Genomic DNA, 26828 nt, shown 5'->3' with positions numbered 1-26828 from the left:
TATTGCTTAAAATCAAAAATCTGATGTGGGTTTTAAAAATCTAATCTAACTATTATATTAAAGCAATATGGTTTTTACATGGCTTTTAATTATGCTATCTAAATAAGATTCCACCCAAACAATTTCCAAAATTGTAATTTATATCTAATAAGCTATTTAATTTTAATCTATTTATAAATTAATCAATAAGATAAAAATATGTTATATTAAACATATTTGTAGACATATACATATATTTTAATATGCTTTTGAGACGGCAATGTATGTTATTACGTATATTATTAAATTTAATTTTTCTTTTGTATTTTTTTAACCACCCATATATTAGACGGGCTATAGCCTAGTTATTGAATAAAGATACAAATATTAATGTTTCTTTGAAGAAACCCATTTGTCAAAAGTTATAAAATATTGATCTTTTTAAGTTTTCCTTTCTGGGTAATTGCTTAAAATAAAAGATCTGATGTGGGTTTTAAATTTTTTTTTTTTAAAATTATTTAATAAAGATTCAATATATATACATATAGTTAGTTTAGTTGTATATTACATATATTATTATATATAGGTGGTGGTGGAGAAGATGGTGATGATGGTGGCGCCACCGTAGAGTTCGATAAAGGCGGTTTTTGAAAGAGTGGGAGTGTATGGTTTCGGTGAGAAAAGAGTGAGGTATGAGATTCATGATGAAGATGATACCATGGAAATGGTGCAAATTGGTGCTGAGAGAACCAAGAATGTGCTTATTTTGATGAGTGACACTGGCGGTGGCCACCGTGCGTCTGCTGAGGCGATTCGGGATGCGTTTAGATGGAATTTGGTGATGAATATAAGGTATAAGTTTCTTCCCCTGCATAGGGATATATCTATACTCTTTGTACGTATTTAATTTCAGTAATAATATAACCATGCCAAGATTTACATATATTTCAGCAATGTTTCCATAACCGGATCGGACAGCGAACCGGATGGGTAACCAGTTGGACCAGCCGAACAACTTTTGCCCCAAAAATGACGTTAAGGTTTGAAAAAAAGAATTTTCAAAAAAGAAAAGTAATTTTTTTCATAGTAAACCGGTTCATCCGGTCCAGTTCCCCGGTCGGATTGGTGAACCAGTTCGAACCGGCCGGTTTTTTAGGAACCGAACTAGCTGCATAGAACCGGACCGGTCGGTGGACCGAATCCCAGTCAGACCGGTTCGACCGGCCAGTCTCAACAACATTGTTTAAGCATAGAATGCAACAACTATATAAACACTTATACATGTTTATTTAACTTTGATACATAAGCTTGATTTTAAAATGCACACATCACATGATGTGGCCTGAGGCGACATCATGTATGAGGCGCGTGAGGCGCGTGAAGCGGTTTGCCTTAAGCAGTTGACGGTTGACCAGTATTTGAACACATTTGACCATCAATTGTGATAGGTCTGAGTTTTTCAAATCTGATTGAATGTTTCTAACCATTGATTGAGCAATGAGTTTGAGCATTTGAACAAATTAGATTTTTGGTTGAACAAATCTGATAAGGTATGATCAGAATATCTTATATTTTAATGTTTAAAGGTTAATAAGTTAAAATATTAACTATAAATATTACTCACTCCGTTCCATTAAAAGTGTCCATATTTTCTTTTTTAGTTGTCCCATTTGTTCCATTACAAATGTCCACTTTCAAAATTTATTAGCCAATTTCCAAGTTTACCCTTAAACACACATAACTAGCATTAATAACAATGTTGATGGACCCAATTTTCAAGGGCATTATTATCATTTTGTAAGCAAAAAAGGTAATCATTCAATCTTCCTTGAACTTTGTGTTTTTCAAACCATGACACTTTTAATGGGACAGGAGAGAGTATTTTTTTAGTTTTTTTCAGTAACTACCACTTTGCGACTGGCATTAGCTTTTGGGATCAAAAGCACCAGAGTGTTACACACTTTTTTAAATCAACTAGTTGAGTACATAAAACTATATTTGTACATGTTGCTTTAACTTCAATACATAAGACCATTATGTAACTGTGTATCTGTATCTGATCAAGCCAACATATTTAATCATTTTCTAAGGTTATTTTGCATCAAATCATTGGGTGGTAAATCAAGGCAAATTACTGATTGTGAATATTGATTAAAGTAACATATTGCTAATAATAACAAACACACTTATACATTTGTTCGGTTTTTGTAGGTATTTGTTAAGGATGTTTGGAAGGAATACACGGGTTGGCCGCTAAACGACATGGAAAACCAGTACAAGTTCATGGTTAAACATGTCCAACTTTGGAATGTAGCGTTTCACGGCACTTCTCCTCGATGGATACATGGTGTTTATCTTGCTGCCATTGCCGCCTTCTATGCCAAGTATATATTTAGCCTCATCCTATTATTATTTCCAACGGATCAAAAATTAAATGCACAAAACATCAAAACCTCCTAAACCGTTATTTTTAACTAAGATTATTATTATAAAAGTCTAGTATTTTTAAACATATATAACACATTAATTATAAAAATACAAAAATATGGATAAAAAGCTGTTTACAGATCAGCTTAACCTGGTGGCCCGTTTGACTTGCAGAAAAGTCAACTCATTTCGACCAGTTCCTTTGACTATTAATAATGTTATTGGGAAATCTTGAATTTCAGGGAGGTTGAAGTGGGCTTAATGGAGTACAAACCCGACATTATCATCAGTGTTCATCCACTTATGCAACACATACCGTTACGGGTTCTTAAGTGGCAAGGCTTACAAAAGAAAGTTATCTTTGTGACGGTTATAACCGATCTTAATACATGCCACCAGACATGGTAAAGGACATACATATATAACTTGTCATTAAACCTTTTTAAGCTTTTAATTTTTTATAGTATTAGATCTTTCTAAATATATATTTAAATTAATGTAACGTAACTAGGTTTCACCCGGGTGTCAAAAGATGTTATTGTCCTTCCGAAGAGGTTTCAAAGAGGGCATTGTTGGACCGTTTAGAACCTAACCAAGTACGCGTTTTTGGATTGCCAGTTCGACCCTCGTTTGCACGTGCTGTTCTTAATAAGGTTACCACTTTTTCTTTATTTTTCTTATGGTTATTGCATAAACAATTAAGTAACTTCGATTTAATTTTTAATTCAATGTGACTTTAGTTTTAAATAGCGCACCCAAGGCGGGCGGTGCTTCATGTACATTTGGGTCAAAGTTGGTCAAAACTAGTCTTAAAATTAGGGTATGTAGGAGACTGATATGTAAAAAGGATCAAAAGGATGAGAATATTATGGTTTATTTGATAAAAAGGCTGACATGTAAAGAGATGAGAGAAATACAGCGCCAGGTGTATTTGTAAGACGAGTGTGCACAAAACCAAAATAACCGAACCCAATAAAAAAAACTGAGGGTTTGGTTATATCTATCAAAAACTGATTTCTTGGTTCGTTTTTGGATGTGCATGAGCCAAAAACCGAATCGAAAAACCCAAGTTTAAGTAATTTATAAGAAATTAATAAATGATGTAACCTAAAGATGTTTGGTCCAAATTGTAATAATCAATTATCATTAACTAACAAAAAGCATTTTACCAAAAGTTTTAAGCCCGAATTCATTTGGGGGGCCAAAATTTTCAAGCGCAAATGGTAAAACCGAATCTTAACAATTTTCAAAATCCCAAAAACCAGTTTTTTTGGTTTTTGTTAAGGTGTGAGCTCAATTGTCACCGCCACGTAATCACTTTCTTTTTAACCTGATAACCTGTACAAATTACCTTAGGGGCGTGTTCGTTTCACGGAATGGAATGGAATGAAATTGGAATTGGAATTTGCATAGGATTTGGAATTGGAACGAATTGGATTTGGAATCTAAACATTCCAATAGGAATTGGAATTTGAAGGAATTGAAATCCCATTTCATTCTTGATTTGTTCGTTTGACAAAGGAATTGGAATCGTTTTTTTTTTAACGAGGATAACGGCGGAACCATTTTATCTTTTTTACTTTTTTGTTTTCGATTTATATATTGAGTTATTAATTTTTTATTATTATTTTTAAATATTTTTTTGAGGGGTTGTTATGAATTTTTTATTATTATTTTTGAATATTTTTTTGAGGGGTTTTGAAAACCCCTCAAAAAAATATTCAAAAATAATAATAAAAAATTCATAACAACCACTCAAAATATAAATCGAAAACAAAAAAAAACTAAAATGTTTTATTTTTTGTTCTCGTTAAAATAAATAAATAAATAAATAAATAAATAAACTCGAGAAAAGATTTCAACGAATTCACTTGAAATCCTCCACATTTTGGAAGGATTTAGAATCCCTTGATTTAAAGAAATTTGAAGGAATTGAATTCCAATTCCAATTCCAATTGTTTGACAACCGAACACACCATTTTAGATTCCCATGAATTAAGATTCCAATTCCAACGAAACGAACACACATGTAGTGGGATTTTAATTCCAATTCCTTTGAATTCCCACGAATTCTGTGAAACGAACGCGCCCTAAGTTTAGATTTTTGAAAGTATGATCCTTATTTTCATTTGCCAGTTTTCTTTGTCATGGTAATATTTTCTTAAGGGTAATATGGGTATTTTACAGGATGACTTACGAGTAGAGCTAGAACTCGATCCGATACTACCTGCGGTTTTATTAATGGGAGGTGGTGAAGGAATGGGGCCCGTGAAGAAAACCGCAAAGGCTCTTGCAGACTCTTTATTCGATAAAGAAACGGGGAATCCATTGGGACAAATGGTTATAATATGCGGTCGAAACAAATCTTTAGCTTCTTCACTCGAGTCCTTAGAGTGGAAGATCCCTGTTAAGGTAAAAAAAATATTTTTACGTCGGGTAAACAAAATTTTATTTTTTACGCCTTATGAAAACAAAACACCTTTGTTAAACTTTTTTAGTGTTTTCTAAATAATAAGTGTGTCAAATATGATTAAAAATATATAAAACTATATTGTTTCAATAATAAAGTTTTGGGCTAGTTTTAACTATTTCCTTTTAAGCTAACATTTAAAATAATATATTTTTTACCTGCTAGTGATAAAACATAACTTGAAGCAATTAAGTAACAATTAAATGGTTTGAAATTTCATCTTTTAGTTTCATGTTATTTTATTGTAGGTTAGAGGATTTGAGACTCAGATGCAAAAATGGATGGGTGCTTGTGACTGCATTATAACAAAGGTACAATCTTTTTGCTATATTTTTCATTACACATTATTACTTATATTATTATTTAAACCAGTAAAAAGTTTCAGGATTTTAATTCTTTTTGTTGGTTTTTGTAGGCGGGCCCGGGCACGATAGCGGAGGCGTTGATCAGAGGGCTACCGATCATCCTCAATGACTATATTCCCGGACAAGTATATAAAACACTACCTCTAAATTTTTGATGATTTTCTCATAACATATTGTGCAAGAAAATGTCATTAACATTTGTTTCATTTTGGACCAATAGGAAAAAGGAAACGTCCCGTATGTGGTGAACAATGGTGCAGGTGCCTTCACCCGTAGCCCAAAAGAGACGGCTCAGATAGTGGCAGGGTGGTTCAGCACCAATGTAGACGAGCTCAAGAGAATGTCTGAAAATGCACTCAAGTTGGCTCAACCGGAGGTGGTGTTTGACATTGTTAGGGACATCCATGACTTGGCGTGCCAACGTGGGCCCCTTGCTGACGTGACATACGCTTTGACGTCATCGTTTTCAAACTTAACCTAACAAGATGTGCATGTGTTTTTTATAGAATATTATTATCTAACATTCTTTGAGCTTGGAAAAAAGCTTTTTGAGTGTGGGAAATTGTAAGTTTTGTAGTTATTGATTTAAGTAAAGGGTGCTTTAGAACTTGAAGAAGTTGATGTGGCACCTTTTGGGTTTGATTGTTGTTGTGAAAATCTTGTTTAATCCTTGATCTTAGTTTACAATGATAAATGATTCGAAATTCAAGAGCTTAAAAAGTTCTTTCCGTTCTTTATTTTGTGGGTCTCATTCAAGAAATTAATTACATATTTCCCCTTCGTTATTCGTATGTTATAGGAAAATTGAATTTTAATAAGCTGAGTGCTCAATGGTTTTAAATCTGATCGAGTACACCTCTTTGACTTTCATGTTCATAGAATTCTTATTAGGTGAAAATATGTTTTACAGAAGATCCTTGTATTTGATAACTGTTATCGGTGAAAATTTGAATACATGAGTGAAAACCTAATTTGATACAAACTGTTGTTAGTTTTTCTTTCTCGACTGAACTTCGAGCTCAAATTGGCGGTTCATGCCCAAGGTGGCAGCTGATTGCAAACGGTGGTTTTGGTGACCAGAAAAACAGAGAACTTGATAAACATATCTATTTCTCATAAAGATTCAATGGCGTTTTTTATGTTTTTTTATCAAATAGATAATATGAGTAAATGTGAGGGGCTACTTTTGTATTTAAAAATAAACGGAGTTAATTTTCGTTAGTGTGGGATTGTTATTGGTAACAAAACTGAAAGTTGGAATTAACACTGATTAGATTGGTAGTTGGGATTATTATTGGCCAATAGGTAATCGTTTGGATTATTAAAATCCAATTTTCCGTTGTTATAACTTATAAGCAACTTTCAACAATATTTAAAGGGAAAGACCGAAGACGATGAAGATTGTGTGCCATTGGTTGTAAATCCAAAAACTGCAGAAGTTATAAAGAACAAGAATACAAAACCAAAATCTTACTACTCAACAAATGTACTTATTATCTTCAATCCAAATCAATAGCACCTATGTTTTCACCATAATTTTCACAGAGACTATGTGCACAATGTGTACCTCGATATTCGACAGCCGTTTTAAGATCACAAGTTCGTGTAGCGTTCAAATCCTAAGGATCACGGTAAATCGGTTGAGCCATCCACTTAAGGTTCAAATGAAGTTTACCAGATTTAGCACCGTCAAGCGGAAAACAGTCTCTATATTCTCCTTCCAATATTACCCTTGTTAGTGTCAATATACATCTTCCTATGTAGTCCTGCACATTGTTGAGAATGATATTAATTGTTTTATTACCAGGGTTTATTAGTACACGTCCTGTAGGCTCAGATAATAGAATCCACTAATTTCATATATACCCTTACAAACATGAAATTTTTCGTAATACATCGGACGGAAACTAAAAATATCACATATACCCAACTTTAATGAATTTTAACTTAATGACCTTTCTAGTGCACTTTCCATTATATTTGCTTAAACCATATTTTTTATTTAGATTTTAAGCGACATTGAGGATAAGAAAGCGAGAACCGAACCATCGTCTCTCCTCTTTTGTTCTCACAACAGTAGATAATCGAACTATCGAATCTGTATGTTTAAATCAAATAAACGAACTAGGTATAATCGCATGATAACCGAACGATAAGCAATCTAACTCGAATTAGATAGTCGAACCAAGTATAATCGCATCTATCTCCATTTGTTTATCGCATTAAGGCATATTATTGCTTCGGTTTATCGCATTGGTTAGTTTATCGCATCTTTTTACCAACTTCTGTTTGTTTTTGTTATAAACGAAAATTGTTAAAGGTTAAAACAAAAAGAAAGAAAAGAAAAGAAGTTAAATATTGGTAAAACAGAAATATAAGCCAAAAATGGGTGAAGTAAAAGATGGCATATATGAAATTTTTAAAGTTCTAGAAATAGGGGTAAAATGGTCATTTATTAAATTGCTATTGATGAATTGGGTATAGTTGATATTCTAACTACTATATTTTTAGTTTTGCATGGGTATATATGTTATTTTTCGAATATGAAGGGTATATATGAACTTGTCCCTAACATAATTTTATGACATGTGTGTACCTTCCCAATGTATCGTGGTCGTATACTTCAATAACGAGCATATCATGCAACCCGTCCTCCACAACAAAGTCAAAAGTCTGATTCCAAACCGGGTTCAAATTCTCGTTCACAACCTTTAAACATGTAAATAAATTCTTTTTAGGAAAAAACAAAATACAATCTTAAATATATATAAACGAAACCTCCCTACATTTTATCAAGCAATCAAATTGCTTTATTTGTAAATGGAGGCTTCTCATATATTTGACCTGAATTCACGGGTATGGGTCGCACCAAACCCAGATAGCCCTTAAACGGTTTATAACATCTCATTAAATTAAAAAATTAATCTCACCAAATATTTGATATTAAAATTTTATAAAATATGGATATACTAAAAATTAGTATCGATTTTTTTAAAAAAGATATTATTTATTATTAAGAAACAATTTTATAGTAAAAAAAATAAGCGGATCATGGGTCTCACCAGACCCAAATAGCTTTTAAATCGGGTTATAACATCTCACTTATTTGTGAAACTCTTTCATCATCATACCCTAAGTATATTATTAACTTCCTTACAATAAATAAAATTAAAATCCAAAAAGTATATAAATATTAGAAACGAATAATGTAAAACAACCCCGTAAAGGGAACTCGTTAAAGGGGTGAAAACATACCCTGGTGCTGTTTTTCATCCCGGTTTTCTTCATAGTGAGGACAACAAAAGGATCGGTTTTTCCCATAAGATCTGTAGGTGGTAAGTCTTCAGCAGAAATTACAGTGACCGAAAGCACTCCTCTTATTATTATGGTTTTCTTTTTATTCACCAAATCGCCATCTTCGGGTTCTCCGGTTTTAAGAACTTTTTCTAGTGATGTCATGGTGAAGTTTGAAGAGAACGGGTTCGTGAACCCGTTTTCCATTCCGTATGGCAATATAGTAATTCCAAGTGTACCTACAAGATCAGGAATGTTCGTTTAGTTAAACGAAAGAACATGAGCACATGTCACGTTCGTTCGTTTACGTTCTTGAATGTTCGTTTATTTAATTTCATTAATGTACATTCATTTATGTTTTCCAGTTTAACATTGTTTTAAGTTCTTAAAACAATGTAGTCTTTTTAACTTTTATGTTTAGTTAATGTATTATCTATTTTTGTATCATTTTTTTTTAATTTATATATTTGATCAATCCAACATATGTTTTTCTTTTTGTATTTTTCTATCAATCAACCTTTTTTTTACTAACGTTATCTTTTTATTTCTTTTTAAAGTATATTCATTTTACGAATTTGTTATTTGAGTTTAGTTCCAGTACCATAATGAGCCTAACTGGTACCGACTGAATTCGCGACAAATAGCCGCCGCAATGCTCGGGTTTTTACCAAGGTTGTACCTATTTATCTTGTTTTTCTTTAAATATGTTCATTTTATGAATTTATTTATAAGGTTAAGGTCCAGTATTATAACGAACCTAACCGATACCGACCGGATTTGCGTCAAATAGTCTCTGCAACTCCTACGCTTTATCAACACTGGGTTTTACTATTTTTTTTTTAATTTTTAAATAAATTCATTTTACTAATTTATTTTTTGGTTTGGGTTTAAATTCGGTGTCATAACAAAACCTAACTGATACCGACTGAATTCACATCGACCAGCAGCCGCAACGCTCGGGTTTTACCAACACCCGAGTTTTATCGTTTTAAATATGTTTTAAACCCGAGCGTTGCGGAGCTAGTTGATGTGAATTCAGTCGGTATCGGTTAGGTTCCCTTACGGTACTAGAACTAAACCCAAAAAAATAAATCGTAAAATGAACATATTTAAAACAAAAAAAATCAGTAAAACCCGGCGTTGGTAAAACTCAGGCGTTGCATGACTATTCGACGCGAATTCGGTCGGTATTAGTTAGGCTCGCTATGGTACCGGAACGAAACTCAAAAATAAATTCGTAAAATGAACATATTTAAAACAAAAAAAAATAACAATGCGTTGGTAGAAACCCGAGCGTTGCGGCGGCTATTTGACACGAATTCGGTCGGCATCAGTTAGGCTTGTTACAATATCTGAACTAAACTCAAATGAAAAATTCGTAAAGTAAATATACTTAAAAAAATCAAATTGAAAAAACAAGAGAAAATTTATAACTAGTTACAAAGGTTGATCGGTGAAAAAAAATTTGTTGGATTGATCAGATAAAAATATATAAGAATCATGTTACAAAATAAATAAAAGATTAAGTAAATAGAAAATAATTAAAAACAACTATAATATGATAATTTAAAAGTTAAAGGTGAATACAAAATAAATGAAAAACACTATTTTGGTAAATAGTTTTCAAAGAACACTAAAATGGTAAATAGTTTTTCCACCAACACTAGTTTCGGACAAAACTCAAGTTTATACTACTAACGAATGGCATAAACGAACATGAACAGAAAACCCTGTTCGTTTAACTGTTCATGTCCGATTATTTATTTGGTTAAAGTTAAACAAACAAACACAAACATGCCATGCTCATATTCATTCGTTTATGTCCGTTTACATTATTGAACAGTTCGGTTATACTATTAAGAAACGAGAATAAACCAACATAAACACGTTCATTTTTTAAAAAACAAACACGAACAAGAAAATCCCATCGGTTCAACTGTTCGTGTTCGCTCATTAATTCGGTTAAAGTTAAACAGACAAAATAACACGCCATTTTCGTGTTTGTTCAGTTCATTCACAAGCCTGCTACGTGTTAACCCGTTACAAAAATTAAAACTTACCTTCCCCCGATCTTTATTATCTCTTTGGAGTTCCAAATCTTTAACCAATTTTATCCAAACATCCTTAACTTTACCGGGCTCGAGTTGACTCAGTTGTACTTGAGCACATCCAAGAAGTTCAGCTGCTTGAAGCCCTTCATCATCATATATTTTAACTGTCAAGTGTTGTGTGGAAACATCTTCAACCACAAACTCGAAATGTTCGTTCCAAATTGGATTCAAGTCGTTGTTCTGAAGATAATGTGATAAATATTAATTGTGTTTATATATCTATAAAAAGACTGGAAATTCTGTAAAAGAGATGACTTACAATAACTTTACTAGTTTGCGTTCTGTTACGTAGCGGACGTATGTGTAACTCAGCGAAAGGATCGGATTTCCCGATAATGTCTTTATTTGTTAAACCTTGAGCTTGAATGAGTTTCACCTCGAGTGTTCCAATGGGCTTTAGTTCAAGGTCACTAATGATCAAACCCACGTAGATTAGGTAAACAGAATATACGTTTGTCTTTTAAGAAGTAGCATCCCATTTTAACTACATAGTTGCAAAGATTGTTAGTTTCTCTGAGATTCAATGGTCGGATCGTCTTGAGTTTTAGACAGAAGATTCACAACGTCTGTGTGAACATATTCAATTTTTGGATTGAGCCGATCAATTCCAAAGGTCCGAGTGTCACATCGTCATTTGCTCCAGTAACTTCGGTTAGTGATTCTTCGTACATGTTTTTGTTTTTTTATTCTAAAAACTTAAAGTAGTTTGTTTCAAGTATTTGATGATTTGTATATCTCTCGAATGGGTGAAAAAAATATGTATTGCTCTAATAGTAATGATTGTGGATTTGAAGCAACTCTAGTAGTTTGTAGTTTTCACTCTCATTTTCAGGGGATTCCGTGCTAAAATTCCGATGTCTCTTTATAGTTAGTTATATTGTTTTGGGGCAATCTTAGTTGCATTATAAAGCGACATTGTGATTGTAGCATGGAAAAACCCTCAAAATGGGAGTAAAAACCACAAGATTCCTAGTCGCTTCAAATCCAATCACCAATATTAGAGCAATAAAAAGTCTTCTCCAGGCTAGAGGCATACAATAATCTGTGACTTAATGCTGACTTGGGCAGTTAAAGAGCTGGCAATGTCAAAAGATTGGGTAAAAGAAAGGTCAAGAAATAAATAAATGTGAAGATGTTTCACTTTCTTATGTTACTTGTTTTCTTAATTATAAATAGCATGGTAGGTTCAATTTCTAGATGTACTTTTAATTTGCTTTTCCTTTCTGCAAGTAATAACATCAGAAGTTTGTTATCACACTTTTGTTCTTTCTATCTTTTGTTTCTTCAATTTATGCTTCTCTGATTACCAACACTTGGTATCAGAGCTCGGTTGATCAGTCCAGCTTATGCCAAAATACATCCGAACAGAAGACATGTTTGTTGCTACAACCTCTAGTAACCCTAAAGATTCCAGTTCAGTTTCACTACAAATACCCACCTTAACATCCACGAACTACACCACTTGGGCCATCAAGATGGAGGCTGTTATGGATGCACAAGGGTTGTGGGACTCTGTTGAACCACCGCTCAATGCAGTTCTTGATGAAAATATGAACAAGACTGCACGTGCATTTATATTTCAAGCAATCCCAGAAGACGTCCTGTTGCAGGTGGCAAAGAAAAGGACGGCGAAGGAGATCTGGGAGTCATTGAAAACAAGGTACGTACGCGCTGAATGTGTGCAGAAAGCACGCCTACGTACACTCAAGAGTGAGTTTGAAGCCCTGAAGATGAAGGACGGTGAGTCGATTGATGAATTTGCTGGAAAACTAAGTGGGATGATCTCAAAATATAGTAGCCTTGGGGCTACTCTCGAGGACGAGGTTTTGGTAAGAAAATTGTTAGATTCGGTTCCTGAAAAATACATTCAGTTGGTGGCATCGATAGAACAAACAACGGATGTGGATGATATGCCATTCGAAGAGGCCGTCGGTCGACTGAAGGCGTATGAAGACAGGTTGAGGCTTCGCCAAAGTAATCAAAGTAGTGATAGTAGTTTGCTGTTCATGAAAGCAGAAAACTACTCGAGTTCAAAGGGTCCGGGGAGGACTCAATTTTCTGGTACTCGAGGGAAAAGCGACCGGGGTGGTCGAGGTGGTTCAAGAGGGCGAGGTAGCAACCGTGGCAGGGGTAATCGTGGCAGATATGCTGGGCAAAATGATCAGAGAAACAACTCAAGAAACAAAGATAAGAAACACATTAAATGCTTTAAATGTGAACAATATGGTCACCATGCATCGGATTGCAAAGAAACAAAAGAAAGAAGGGAAGAAGCAAACTTAACTGATGCACAAGAAGAAGAGGGTGCAGTGATGTTAAGCATATATGGAGAAGAAATGCCCACTATGGTGTTATTAAATGAAGACAAAGTGGTTCCAAACCAATAAAAAGGACGGGTTGGTGAGGACCGCGACACATGGTACCTCGATAATGGGGCAAGCAACCACATGACGGGAAGGAAGGAATTGTTTTCTGTTTTGGATGAGAAGATAACGGGATCGGTACGTTTCAGCGATGGGTCGAAAGTTCAGATCAAAGGTAAAGGAACCATTCTATTTGAGTGCAAGAATGGCGAACAACGTGTCATCACAGGTGTGTATTTCATTCCTGTTTTGCATAGCAATATTATTAGCTTGGGACAGTTGACCAAGGAGGGATATGATGTGAGAATGCGGGGTGAACACCTAACTGTACATGACGAACCAGGGCGGTTGATCATGAAGGTGCAACGGGCGGTCAACAGGTTGTACAAAATTGTCCTCAAAGCTACTAAGCCTGTTTGTTTACATGCAAGTTTGGATGACGAGGCTTGGTTGTGGCATGCAAGATTGGGGCATGTAAACTTTCATGCTTTAGAAACAATGGGAAGAAAGAAACTGGTTGATGGCATACCAATAATTAAACACCCAAATCAAGTTTGTGAAGGGTGTGTAATGGCTAAGCAGGCAAGACAACCCTTTCCCCAAGAATCACTTTGGCAGGCTAATCACCCATTAGAACTTATCTATGGTGATCTCTTTGGTCCGATAACGCCACAAACAGAAGGTGGAAACCGGTATTTTTTCTTGCTTGTTGATGATTATTCCCGGTTTATGTGGGTATACTTGATTAAAAACAAAGATGAAGCATTGTCTATATTCAAGAAATTTAAGATGCTGGTAGAGAAAGAAAGTTCTCACAAGATCAAAATGTTTCGATCAGACCGCGGTGGTGAGTTTAATTCTAATTCGTTTAAAGAGTTTTGTGAACAGGAAGGAATTAGAAGACAACTAACGGCTCCTCGCACTCCGCAACAAAACGGAGTAGTAGAGCGACGTAATCGTACAATTACTGAAACAACTAGAGCTATGCTAAAGACGATGTGTGTGCCAGAAACTTTGTGGGGCGAGGCTGTTCGACATGCGGTGTATGTTCTCAACCGGGTTCCAACAAGAAGAGTGAAAAACATGACACCGTATGAAAAGTTTAAAGGAAGAAAACCGACACTCAAACACCTTAGAGTTTTTGGTTGTGTTGCATACGTGAAGAAGATGGGAACCAAGTGACGAAATTGGCCGACAGAAGTGTTGCAATGATAAACTTGGGAATCGAAGCGGGTAGTAAAGTGTATCGGCTATACAATCCAAATACAAAAAGGATTGTAGTGGGTCGAGATGTTATTTTTGAAGAAAAGAGGAGATGGGAATGGAGTAATGTTGATAAAGTGCAGCCCATACCCAAGGTGGGTTGTATAAACGTTCCAGGATATGAAGAGGAGGGAACCACTGAAACCAACTCATTCAATAATGAAGAGAGTCAAAATTCAACACCTGTGACACCAGTTAACCCGAATTCATCCCCATTTCTATCTGATCATGATGGTTGAGGAACCTCAAACGAACAGCAGACCCCGATTACTCCGGTGTCGAGTTCAACCCAAAGTAGAAACATCCAGCAATCACCTAGTGTTCTCGATCACACACCTTTACAAGGGTTTCGATCAGTTCAAGGTATTTACGAGAGGACCACACAGATGACTATGAGGAAGTACGAGACCTTTATGACCAAGAATTTTTGCTGGCAGATGATGAGCCCACAACATTTAATGAAGCCGTGCAGTATGTTGATTGGCAACAAGCAATGCAGGCTGAATTGGAATCAATTAAGAAGAACCATACTTGGACCTTAGTTGATTTACCAGCAGGTCACAAGCCTATCGGTCTGAAATGGGTCTACAAATTGAAAAAAGATGCAGATGGTCAGATAACAAAGTGCAAGGCGCGATTAGTCGCGAAAGGGTATGTCCAAAGAAAAGGAATTGATTTCGAAGAGGTTTTTGCTCCCGTGGCTAGGTTAGAAACAATCCGGCTCATATTGTCGATGGCAGCTAAAGAAGGGTGGATTGTGCATCATCTTGATGTTAAATCCGCATTTCTTAATGGAGATTTACTAGAAGAAGTGTACGTCTCGCAACCTGAAGGTTTTATAATGAAGGGAAAAGAAAATAAGGTACACAGGCTCAAGAAAGCACTTTATGGGTTGAGACAAGCTCCGAGGGCTTGGAATGCTCGTCTAGACAAATCACTCAAAGATCTCGGTTTCACGCGATGCGCTCAAGAACAAGCTGTGTACAAAAATAAGTGTTCGAACTCACTTCTTATTGTAGGGGTCTATGTCGACGACCTCATCGTGACCGGGACAAGTGAACAAGAGGTTAAAAGGTTTAAAGAAAAAATGATGAAAGTATTTGATATGAGTGATTTGGGCCTGTTGTCTTACTATCTTGGGATTGAGGTGAACCAAAATAAAGATGGAATAAGTCTGAATCAGTCCGGGTATGCTAGAAAAATTCTAAAGTTAGCTGGGTTGGAGAATTGTAATCTCTCAAAGTGGCCAATGGATCCGAAGCTACAGTTAACTAAAGATGAGAATGGTGAATGTGTGGACGAAACTATGTATCGTCGTCTGATCGGTAGCCTCCGTCATTTGCTCCACACAATTCCTGATTTAGGGTACTCGACTGGTGTTTTGAGCAGATTTATGGAAAAACCAAAGGTTTGTCATCTCCAAGCACTGAAGCAGGTTTTAAGGTACTTGAAGGGTACGATTGGATTTGGTTTAAAGTACAAAAGAGAAGGTGATGGTAAACTATTGGGGTATAGTGATAGCAGCCATGGTTTGGATGTGGAAAACAGGAGAGGAACTTCAGGTATGGTGTTTTATTATTCAAATAGTTTGGTTACATGGACCTCGCAGAAGCAAAGGAGTGTCGCGTTGAGCTCGTGTGAAGCGGAGTTCATGGCTGCTACATCAGCCGCTTGTCAGGCGTTGTGGCTGAGAAGTTTGTTAAGTGATTTAACAGGAGAAGAACCCCAACGGGTGAAGTCACTGGTTGATAACGAGTCGGCTATCGCACTAATGAAAAATCCCGTGTTCCACGGTCGTAGCAAACATATAGATACAAAGTATCATTTTATTCGAGAGTGTATCGAACGGGGACAAATTCAAGTGCAACATGTTAGTGGTGAACTTCAAAAGGCTGATACATTAACAAAGGCACTACCTCGAGTCAAGTTCATGGATATGAGAGCACTGATGGGTCTTGAAGTTCTTGGAGATCCAGGTCAACATTAAGGGGGAGAGTGTGACTTAATGCTGACTTGGGCAGTTAAAGAGCTGGCAATGTCAAAAGATTGGGTAAAAGAAAGGTCAAGAAATAAATAAATGTGAAGATGTTTCACTTTCTTATGTTACTTGTTTTCTTAATTATAAATAGCATGGTAGGTTCAATGTCTAGATGTACTTTTAATTTGCTTTTCCTTTCTGCAAGTAATAACATCAGAAGTTTGTTATCACTCTTTTGTTCTTTCTATCTTTTGTTTCTTCAATTTATGCTTCTCTGATTACCAACATAATCATCATATACTAAGAACAAACTACTTCAAGTATATGAAATAAAAAACAAAAGATAAATGAGAAGAATCATGAAACAAAGTTACTATAGCAGACAAGGCTGTGAAACTCGGACCTTCAGAGCCGATCAACTCAACCCAATCGTTAAACATATTCGCTCAGATGTTGTGACGCCGTTGACCAACATTCAAGGCAATCCAGCCGTTGAATCTGTGGGAAATCAACAACCTTTGCAGCTACATCTTCAAAACAGGATTTTACTTCACTCTTTTCTCCATATCTTATCTTTGTGATAGCCGATTACCACAAACATAACCCAAAAATAAAAAGATTGTCTCCTCATAGGCTAAAAAACCATCAATTTTTAATAGTAATATTGTGCCAAAAGTGAACATAGAAACTAAATTATTTCAATAAGAACATAATTATTTTAATTATAAAATGTAAAAGGACTTATGCACCACAAATACTTTTCGACCCGTTTGACCCGTTACCATGTTAATCCATCCAAAAGTAGGATGGTCTAAGTTTTCATATCGCAAACATACCTGTAATCTCCAGGTAAAATGGGAATAACTTTTCGAACTGGCCAAGTGATTGAATCCTCAATAGCATCGCATATAGTACTCTGCATTAACAAGAAAACTTCTGAACAAAATGCAAACATATGCTATTCGGGAGTTGCAATGCAACATAGAAATCTTAGCCTTGTTAAGTTGTGTCTGGTTATATGACATATTATGTGAATAGGTTAATTACTTATGGAATAGAACATGTTGGACAATGGGTCAACACATTTGACCCACCTTTTGGATCTCATATTAGCAACCCAAAATGATCAGAGCGAAGATGATAAAAAATTTCGGTACCTCAAGGGCATCAGCAACGCCAGGAATGGTTGAAATGTCACCACCAACTACTTTCAGTTTAAAATCCAAATTTTTCTGTAAAAATTCGGGGAAAAAAGTCATTTTACTCTTGTTAATAAATGTGTAACAAAAGTAAAAGACTAATGGAGAAGGAATACGTACCTTGTGTCTCAAGGAAAACGACACAGCTCCAAAACAAGGAAACTCGGGAACTAGAGGCTTAAAAATCAGCCTAAAAACGCCAGTAAAAGCAATGTTCTTCACCTATACAAAAAAAAAATTCTCATTTTTGTATGTGTTATGGCATCTCATGATCTTGTGATAAATATAATCAATCTTTGATAATATTTTGATGACCAATTGCGATAATCATTTTTACTAGGCACGTCAAAACATTCTTATATAATGTCTTGCTAAGAAAAAAGAAAACTCTTTCATAAATAAGATTAAATATGTATTTCGTATTGGTGTTACTGGTAAACAAAGTTAGAACCAATTGTATTTCTTATAAAATAATTAAAAAAAAAGGATATTGGGTACCCAAATTACCTGCACAGGTAATCCAACTCCAAGTCGGGTCTGGATATCGAGTATTATACTCGGGTTTCCATCCCAATTCATCTCTAATTCCATAGTTATTCCTTCACATTCATCTTCAATAACAGAAACTCCTAAACATTATACATGACAATTAGGTGAAATCTTCTTAGATTCCAAGCATGCTACTACCTAATGTTGTAAACGAATCGAAGCTATACGTTCGGCGTGAAGTTCATTTAATAAACAAACAAACGTGAACTAGAAATTCGGCTTGATTAATCAAAATTCATATGAATGAACATGAACAAAGGTCGTGCTCGTTCATTTATGTTCATGAAAGTCCAGTAATGTGTTAGTTAATGTTTGTTTGTTTACGTTCATTCATGTTTGTTTCATTGTTTGTCCATTAAAGGCTTTTTATACTTGTTTATTTAAACACTTACAATTTTTATTTTTTAGCGCTTTACCAACTTAACTCACTGACCCTAAATTTATGTTCGTGCAAGTTCGCTCAAAAAATTAACAAACGAACATGAACAAATCATTTCCCTATCGAACGAAGATGAGCATGAAATTCCGTTCAGTTATGTATTTGTGAACCATCCGTTTGTCAGATAAAAGCTTAACGAACAAATACGAACACGGCCTTGTTCCGTTCGGTCCGTTTACAGCCCTAATACCTTTGTCATGGCACAGCCCTGATACCTAATTGCTATAACTAGTGAAATAAATGAAAGAACTTAAAGCATGAAAACAAATAAGAATAGAAGCAACTGGTAATAACATCATACCTGTGAATTGTGGAGCAACTGTGCCAAGGGTAAACTTGGAAAATGACAAAGAAGATAATACTATTGGTCTATACTGCTCAAGAATTGGCTCCACACTAGCCTTTATAAGTTCAGATGCTGCCTACATGACAATCCAAAATCACATAATAAGCAAAATGCTAAATAATAAGTTTTTAATAATACTTTCATACTAGTTGCAAAAATGTAGTCGGTATGTGCAAAACTGACCTGATCAACATATGGCCAGATCTTTGTAAGATGAGCATTAAGCCAGGTCAACTGAAATATTAAACAGCATAATCAGTCCCCAGAAATATAAACAGCATTGACATAAAGCAACCACGCAGGAGGATTATAAAAAACTCAACTTCTGTCTCTGTGAGAAAACAACCCAAGAAGGATAATATTCTGGTGCCAGCAACTTCTTTGAATCTTCAACAGTCATTCTTGCAAGACTTGCAATTGTCACCGCCTTCATCATGCATTTTAGCCCAAAATTAGATACATATATTTAGTGTCATGTTTTAGGGCATACATTCGGTAACATTAGGGCTATAAAAGAACCGAACGTTCGCCAAACTATTCGTGAATTGAGCAGGAAGTTGGTTTATATTTGTTTGTTTAATAAATGAACGAACATGAACAAGAAATTTCGTTCAACTAACTAAATGAACGAACACGAACAGAGGCCATATTCATTCAATTGTGTTCGTGAACAATCAATAATGTGTTCGTTTACGTCCGTTTATGTTTGTGAATTTTGTTTGTTTATGTTTGTTCATTAAAGGTTGTTTTATATTTTTAACGACTTTTCTGTTCTTATCATATACATTTAAGCAAAATCATTAACTATCAAACAAAAATATATGATTAATTTATATGCAAACTAGCTTGAGACCCGTGTACAACACATGTAACTGATGAAAAAAATAATATTTAATAATAAAGTGAAATACAATTAACAATAAATTTATCATACATTGTCAATAGACAACCGTTGTACAGTATTTTGTAAAAGAATTTTAGCATTTGTTTAGTTACTTTTGCACTTCAAATTAATATGTACTAGCTATCAATTAACAAAAAAGTGGTAATGAATAATTTTAAGGATTTAGTTGGTTCCAAATTGTGAGGATTAACTTCAGAATGACAAATGACAAAATATTGTAGCTTTTTATTAAAGAGTATGGATTACTTATGAATATAAATATTTAAAAAACACACAAACTCAGTAGCCGGACCGAACCATTGACACTGACCATTTTCAGTTAGCCAGATCAAATAAAACATTGTTTGTGTTCATTTTTGTCCGTGAACCGTTCACAAACAAGTTCATTTCCTTAATAAACGAACACGAACAAGAAACTTCGTTTGGGTAGCTGTTGGTGAACCGTTTGCTTGTCCGATAAAAGGTTAACAGACATGAACAACGCCTTGTTCGGTTCATTTACAGCCCTAGTAATATGCACATACTGTTTGTGTGTGTTAACATAACTGGTAATTTACGGATACAATTCAGCACACTAACATAAACTCACAACAAATTTTAGGTCATGAAAGCTACACTAAACTACTAAAGCCAGATAGACTAACCTAAAAATTCAAAGCTCAAAAAAATTGTTCGACTTTGTGTTCACTTGTGTTCGTTCGTTTGTGTTTGTGAACCATTCACAAACAAGTTCATTTCCTTAATAAACGAACACGAACAAAAATTTCGTTCGCTTAACAGTTCGTGAACCGTTCACTTGTCCAATTTTAGCTTAACAAACAAACACAAACAACCCCTTGTTCAGTCGTTTACAGCCCTAGTAATATGCATATACTGTTTGTGTATGTGTGTTAACATAACTGTTACTGCCAGTTTATCCATAACTGCATACAAATTCATCACTAACATAAACTCAAAACAGTTTTAGGTCATGAAAGCTACACTAAACCACCTAATTAACCTAACAACCATTATTACAATACACAAGCTGCATCAACTTACCAAGTTCCAATTCCAAAATTCACACATCAAGTCATCTAAAGTACAAACACGAACAAAACTAACAGTAATCGAACATTTGAATTTACGAGTGCAGAGCGACGCTTAGATCGAGAATTCTCATACTGACAATGGTGAAGGTTGCTTAGGGCCCGGGGTGCCCTCCCCCCACCCTGTTTTTTACGCAGTAGTGTAAATTTACCCGTTTTTGTCAGAAATTTTTTATACGTAGTGTAAATTTAGCCATTTTCGGCCGAAATTCTTTATACGTAGTGTAAAATTTAGCCATTTTCGCCGAAATTTTTTATACGTCGTGTAAATTTAGCCGTTTTCGGCCGAATTTTTTTATACGTAGTTTAAATTTAGCCGTTTTTGGCCGAAAATTTGAGCACGGCCCCCTTCGTTTGTGAAATTTTGTATACGTTTTGAGTTCGGCCCCCCGGTGTCTTAGTCCAAGCTTCGCCACTGCATACTGAACCATTGGCACTGACTGCCAAATCAAATAAAACATTGCTTATGTTCACAAACAGGTTCATTTCCTTAAAGAACGAACACGAACAAACACAAAATTTCTTTGTTAGCTGTTCGTGAACCGTTAACTTGTCCGATAAAAGCTTAACTGACGAACATGTAAGCTACAGTAAACCTAATTAACCTAACAGTAACAAAATCTACAAACATACAAATGCAATTATTATGATACACAAAGTATATCAACTTATCAAGTTCCAATTCCACAATCCACACATCAATTCATCTAAATTACAAATACGAATACGAACACGAAGAAAACTAAAAGTAAAATCAATCAAACTTACGAGTAGAGATGGCCAAAAAAACCGGTTGGGGAACCGGTTTACCGGTTTAAACCGGAAACCGGTTTTTACGAAAACCGGTTTTTTAAAAACCGGTTTGACCGGTTTAGAAACCGCCGGTTCGTCTTTCGGTTACAAGTTCTAGATCCAAAACCGGTTAACGAACCGGTTAATGGAAAAACCGGTTTTTTTTATTAACCGGTTATGGAAAAACCGGTTAACCGGTTTATAAAAAAACCGGTTTTTTTTATTAACCGGTTATGGAAAAACCGGTTAACCGGTTTATAAAAAAACCGGTTTATAACGGCTATATGCCCGTTTTTTTTGTTTTTGGACCGTTTTTTTTTTTTTTACCATTTTACCCCCACAAACATCTATATATAGTTTAGGTTGGGTATTGGTTAGATCACACTCGATTATACAACTCCAAACGCTCTAAACGTTTATTTCATACGCGATTATTTTGTTATCTCACGCTCAATTATACCACATTACCACTCCATACGCTCTTATTTCGTAGTCGTTTATTTCATACTCGAGTATACCACTCTTATTTCGTAGTCGATTATCATGGCCTCCCAAAGTGCTGCTTCATCCGTCAACATGGGTGCCTCGAACACGGGAGAAACGGTCGTTCGGGTCATCCCCACGAAACGAAACCATGATGTTTGGCAACATTTCGACCTATGCGAAATGTCTAACGGTAGCCAAAAAGCTCGATGCAAACATTGATTGAAGTTTTATGGCAAAGATGCAAACTCCACTTTAAAAGCGCATGTACAAAGGCCCTTTTGCAAGGCCTTGAAGGACGAATCGGGAAGTAGTTCGCAGCCGGAGATGACGAATCAAGGAGCGGTGTTTACGTACGACGTTGAAGCGGTACGTCAACAGTTTTCAAACTTTGTGATTCAACAAACACTTCCTTTCAACCACTTCGACAACCCTCAATTCACGGAGATGATGCAAAACTATGTTCAACCACGCTACCAACACGTAAGTCGTTCGACCCTTAGAAGAGATTGTCTTAAAGCATGGAAAAACGCTAAATCCGAACTAATTTCATACTTTTCAAACTTACAAACTGGTGTAAACTTAACAACGGATGTGTGGTCGGTACCTCATGGTTCGCCCGACTCATACATTTGTGTGACGGCTCATTGGGTTGACCCCGAGTCGTGGCAAATGATGAAACGAACCGTTGCGTTTCAATTGTTTGATTACCCGCACACGGGTAGAAATATTTTTCAAATCTTGGATAAAGTCATTCGACAATACAAGATTGAACATAAAATCTTTTCAATTTCGTTTGATAACGCGTCCAACAATACGGCCGCGGTTGGCCATTTAAAATTAAAGTATAAAGCTATTTGTGATGGAGCGTTTTTTCATAGCCGATGCATTGCACATATTATCAACTTGGCCGTGCAAGATGGGTTAAACGTGATCGAAACGCAAAGAAACAATTTTAAAAGAATGTTACGAGATGTTTTTAGCAACAATAAAACATTTTCAAGATACAAAAAATTTTGTGTAGAAGCTAATTGTCAATGGTTGGAGCCAAATTGGGATTGTCCAACAAGATGGAACTCGACTTGTAATATGTTTGAGAAAGCCATCCAACAAAAAGAATCATTAATTGCGTTTCATCAAATTTTGTCAAGTAGGGGTAAATGTGCACCGTACGATCCTAGAAACTGGTTATTGATTGAGATCGTTACGGAGGTCCTTCAAATTTTTAAATCTTGCACAACTAGTTTATCCGGGGTTTACTATCCAACAAGCCCCATTGCTTTACCAAAAATTGCTGTCATGTGCACAAAGTTGAGTGAACTTCATTGTAGGGGTGCACCTTATTTTGATATGGGTGTAAAAATGAAAGAAAAATTTAGAAAATATTTTCAAGAACTACCCGCTGTTTTGACATGTGCTGCTGCGTTAAACCCTTGCATCAATGTTGGTGGTGTTGAAGCTTTAATAGAAAAAATTTGTGATGAGCTAGGGTTAAACGACGATCAAAACCCCTATTATAGCCAAACTTTAAAGAATGCTTTCAACACCACCTTGTCAAACATGTATGATGTCTACCTTACAAAATACGGGTCGTCTTCCCAAATTCATGACTCGTTAAGAGCTGTTGCCCAATCCCAATCCCAAACCGACCTTGAAATGGGGATGTACTACATGATTTGGGAAGACGCCGGTAAACGTCAAAAGGTAAACACCCCAAGCAGTGAACTTGGAAGGTATGGTGGTACCAACTTTGTGAAACACATGACTCCGGATGAATTTAGAAGTCTTGATTTGCTGGCTTGGTGGAGAGGTAAGGAGGATGAGTTTCCGATCCTCGCCGCCATGGCCAAAGATTTACTAACGGTCCAAGCTTCCACGGTAGCTTCGGAGTCTGCTTTTTCTGTTTCTGGCAGGGTTATATCGATTAGGAGGACTCGACTCACTGCACCAGCTATAGAGATGTCGATTTGCTACAAGGATTACTTGGACTCTTTAGATAGGGCACAACATCAACGCTCACTCGAGGGGGAAATGGAGTATGAAGCGGGCTTGTATGAAGACGAGGTCAATGAAGGACACACTCAACCAATGACCGATGAAGAAGCCGCGTACGACGATTACCTAAGAAATAGCTCGGGATCGGGTAGCGAAGAAAATTAGTTAAAGAAACAGCAAACATGGAGGCAAATCATGAGTAAGAAACAGCAAGTTGTTCATGTAATCGTGTCTAAGCATTCTTTTTCCTAATATGTGCTCTTATTTACTTGTTGATTTGGATTTTTCTAATTTAGTTAAAGAAACAGCAAACATGGAGGCAAATCATGAACAAACTGCGATTGGGAACAATAGGAGCATCTGCTAGTTCACGATTTAATGTTTGTATTTTTGAGTTAAATCATGAACAACAGTTCTTGGCAGAGATTTCTTCAGTGTTAATGATTTAATGTTTGTATTTTTGAGTTACGAATATGCGATAACGATTTAATGTTTGTATTTTTAATGTAAAAACTATAAATGAAAGTTATGTGTTTTTAATCTTTGGTTTGTTGAAAACACATTCACCAACACACACTCATACTCATCTTCCAAGCAAAGAACCCTAACAACGAAAGCAAAGAATGGCTTCGGTCAGTCTGTTTTGCCTTGTAGTTACCGTTTTGCCTTGTACTGTGAAAAAATAATGGTCTTCATTAAGTACAAAATATAAAAAACAAATATTCGTATTTGAAACCGCGAAATTTAAAAAAAAAAAAAAAAACCGGTTAATAAAAAAAACCGGTTAATAAAAAAAACCGGTTAATAAAAAAACCGGTTTATTAACCGGTTCTAACCGGTTTCTAAACCGGTCCTAACCGGTTAGACCGGTTAGGGTTTTGACAGCAAAAAACCGGTTATTAACCGGTCCGGTTATTAACCGAACCGGTTTTTTTCCGGGCAAAAAAAACCGGTCCGGTTAATAACCGAACCGGTTTTTTTAAAAAAACCGGTTTGTGCACCTCTACTTACGAGTACAGAACGCTGTTTAGATCGAGCATTCTCAGAGCGAACGAACACAACAATCAGTCCAACTCCGACTACAATTCCGGACACTAATCCTACAACGAACGCCATTTGTATTCTAATAATAATAATATGAACTGAAACTGATTTGTAGAAGTGTAAGGCCCCGTTACCGGTAACCCTACTTTCGTGTTGGATTTACTCATAAACACGGTTCTAAATATCAGAGTTAATTAAAAACTTTACGCGGAATATAAAACTTTCATAAAACATTACATATCAATTCATAATCATGTCTTTAAACATTCCCCTTGTCTTTCAAAATCAAAACGTAACTTATAAAACATATCGGATCTTCGGATGCCAGGCTTTAGTCTTCTGCCATGTGTCCTCCACTCAAGCCAGCTGTCTCATCCTACTCACCTGCGTGCATACTAAAAGTCAGCTACGCTGAGTGAGTTCTAGTTAATCATACACTACCATACAATATCTTGTTACATACATATGTACTTAACCTCATAACTTTCTTTCATACACACATAAGTACTCATACCTTCATTCTTACTTACATACTTTCTTTCTTACTTACATACTTTCTTTCTTACTTACATACTTTCTTTCTTACTTACATACTTTCTTTACATTCATAATCATACGTTTTAAAGAGCCTTTCGCCCTATAACCTCACAGATATTATAAGGGTCTGGTCCCTAACATCACAGATATTATAAGGGTCTGGTCCCTAACATCACAGATATTATAAGGGTCTGGTCCCTAACATCACAGATATTATAAGGGTCTGGTCCCTATCATCACAGATATTATGAGGGTCTGGTCCCTAACATCACAGATATTATTAGGGTCTGGTCCCTAACATCGCAGATATTATTAGGGTCTGGTCCCATGTTTTCGAATATTAGTAGGGTTCGATTCCCTCTTCGTTACCATACAACCATACATCATACTTCGAGTATTATTAGGGCTCGGTACCCTTTTCGTAACCATACAACCGTCCTTTCCTTCTTTTATTAACATTATCACATTCATACACATAAGCATACATATCATATCTACATTCCTGCTAGCGTACAACTTGGCAGTACGTGCAATATCCGAAGATCGTTCACGCACCATCAAGCAATCATTCGTGCATAACATACCTACCTTATACATAACTTTACAACCTGACAGTACGTGCAATATCCGAAGATCGTTCACGCACCATCAAGCAATCATTCGTACTTACATATTATTCACATAAGGCATACACTTATCTCTTAGGATAAGCGTATTAACAAACATATTGAGTATGCACACAGCCCCGAAAACATAACACATAAGTGGGGCTAGAAACTCACCTGGATCCTGTTACGCTCGCCGTTGATTGTAATTCCTTTCTTTAACTGGGCTCGGCTAACTGTATAATATTTACACATATCAATTACTACTACTACTATTACCACTACTCATTTTCGATAACCGCCTTAACACATTTTCCATTAGGTTTTTAATTTATTTCATAAACGAACTTCACTTCAGGCGAATCTTGGAAACAACTTGGTTCTGGCTTGATTCGATCGAATAGGGACATATTCGATCGAATCTGAGACACACTCGATCGAACTAGACACACACTCGATCGAACCAGTTGGGAAAACTCGTTCGGTCGGACATGGCACTTGTTCGATCGAATAGGAACTCGTTCGGTCGGATATGAAGCTCATTCGGTCGAATAAGATGGAGACCGTTCGGTTGCTTCCCTATTCGATCGACTGGAC

At 35.8% G+C, this 26828-nt stretch overlaps 2 pseudogenes across 2 annotated transcripts; one reads left to right on the top strand and one right to left on the bottom strand.

The window, feature by feature from the left end:
• Positions 1 to 599: 599 nt before the first annotated feature.
• Positions 600 to 5800, top strand: LOC143532612 (monogalactosyldiacylglycerol synthase 2, chloroplastic-like; annotated as a pseudogene). Its single transcript, XR_013135205.1, has 8 exons — positions 600 to 831; positions 2191 to 2363; positions 2649 to 2810; positions 2918 to 3059; positions 4594 to 4818; positions 5125 to 5187; positions 5292 to 5366; positions 5462 to 5800. The product of XR_013135205.1 is annotated as a monogalactosyldiacylglycerol synthase 2, chloroplastic-like (transcript).
• Positions 5801 to 6730: 930 nt separating this feature from the next.
• On the bottom strand, positions 6731 to 25167 carry LOC143532618 (synaptotagmin-5-like; annotated as a pseudogene). The gene is made up of 13 exons (XR_013135206.1): positions 25057 to 25167; positions 19108 to 19210; positions 18967 to 19019; positions 18739 to 18859; positions 17957 to 18078; positions 17570 to 17671; positions 17408 to 17482; positions 17087 to 17166; positions 10906 to 11056; positions 10596 to 10826; positions 8497 to 8774; positions 7828 to 7950; positions 6731 to 7007 (listed from the first exon to the last, which is right to left on the bottom strand). The product of XR_013135206.1 is annotated as a synaptotagmin-5-like (transcript).
• Between the last annotated feature and the right edge of the window lie 1661 nt (positions 25168 to 26828).

This window comes from Bidens hawaiensis, unplaced genomic scaffold (assembly GCF_021521415.1).
Source record: "Bidens hawaiensis isolate Kalapana, Puna unplaced genomic scaffold, B.hawaiensis_p1.1 tig00009513_1, whole genome shotgun sequence".
In the NCBI taxonomy this organism is placed as follows: Eukaryota; Viridiplantae; Streptophyta; class Magnoliopsida; order Asterales; family Asteraceae; genus Bidens; species Bidens hawaiensis.
This window is presented reverse-complemented; position numbering and strand designations above follow the sequence as displayed.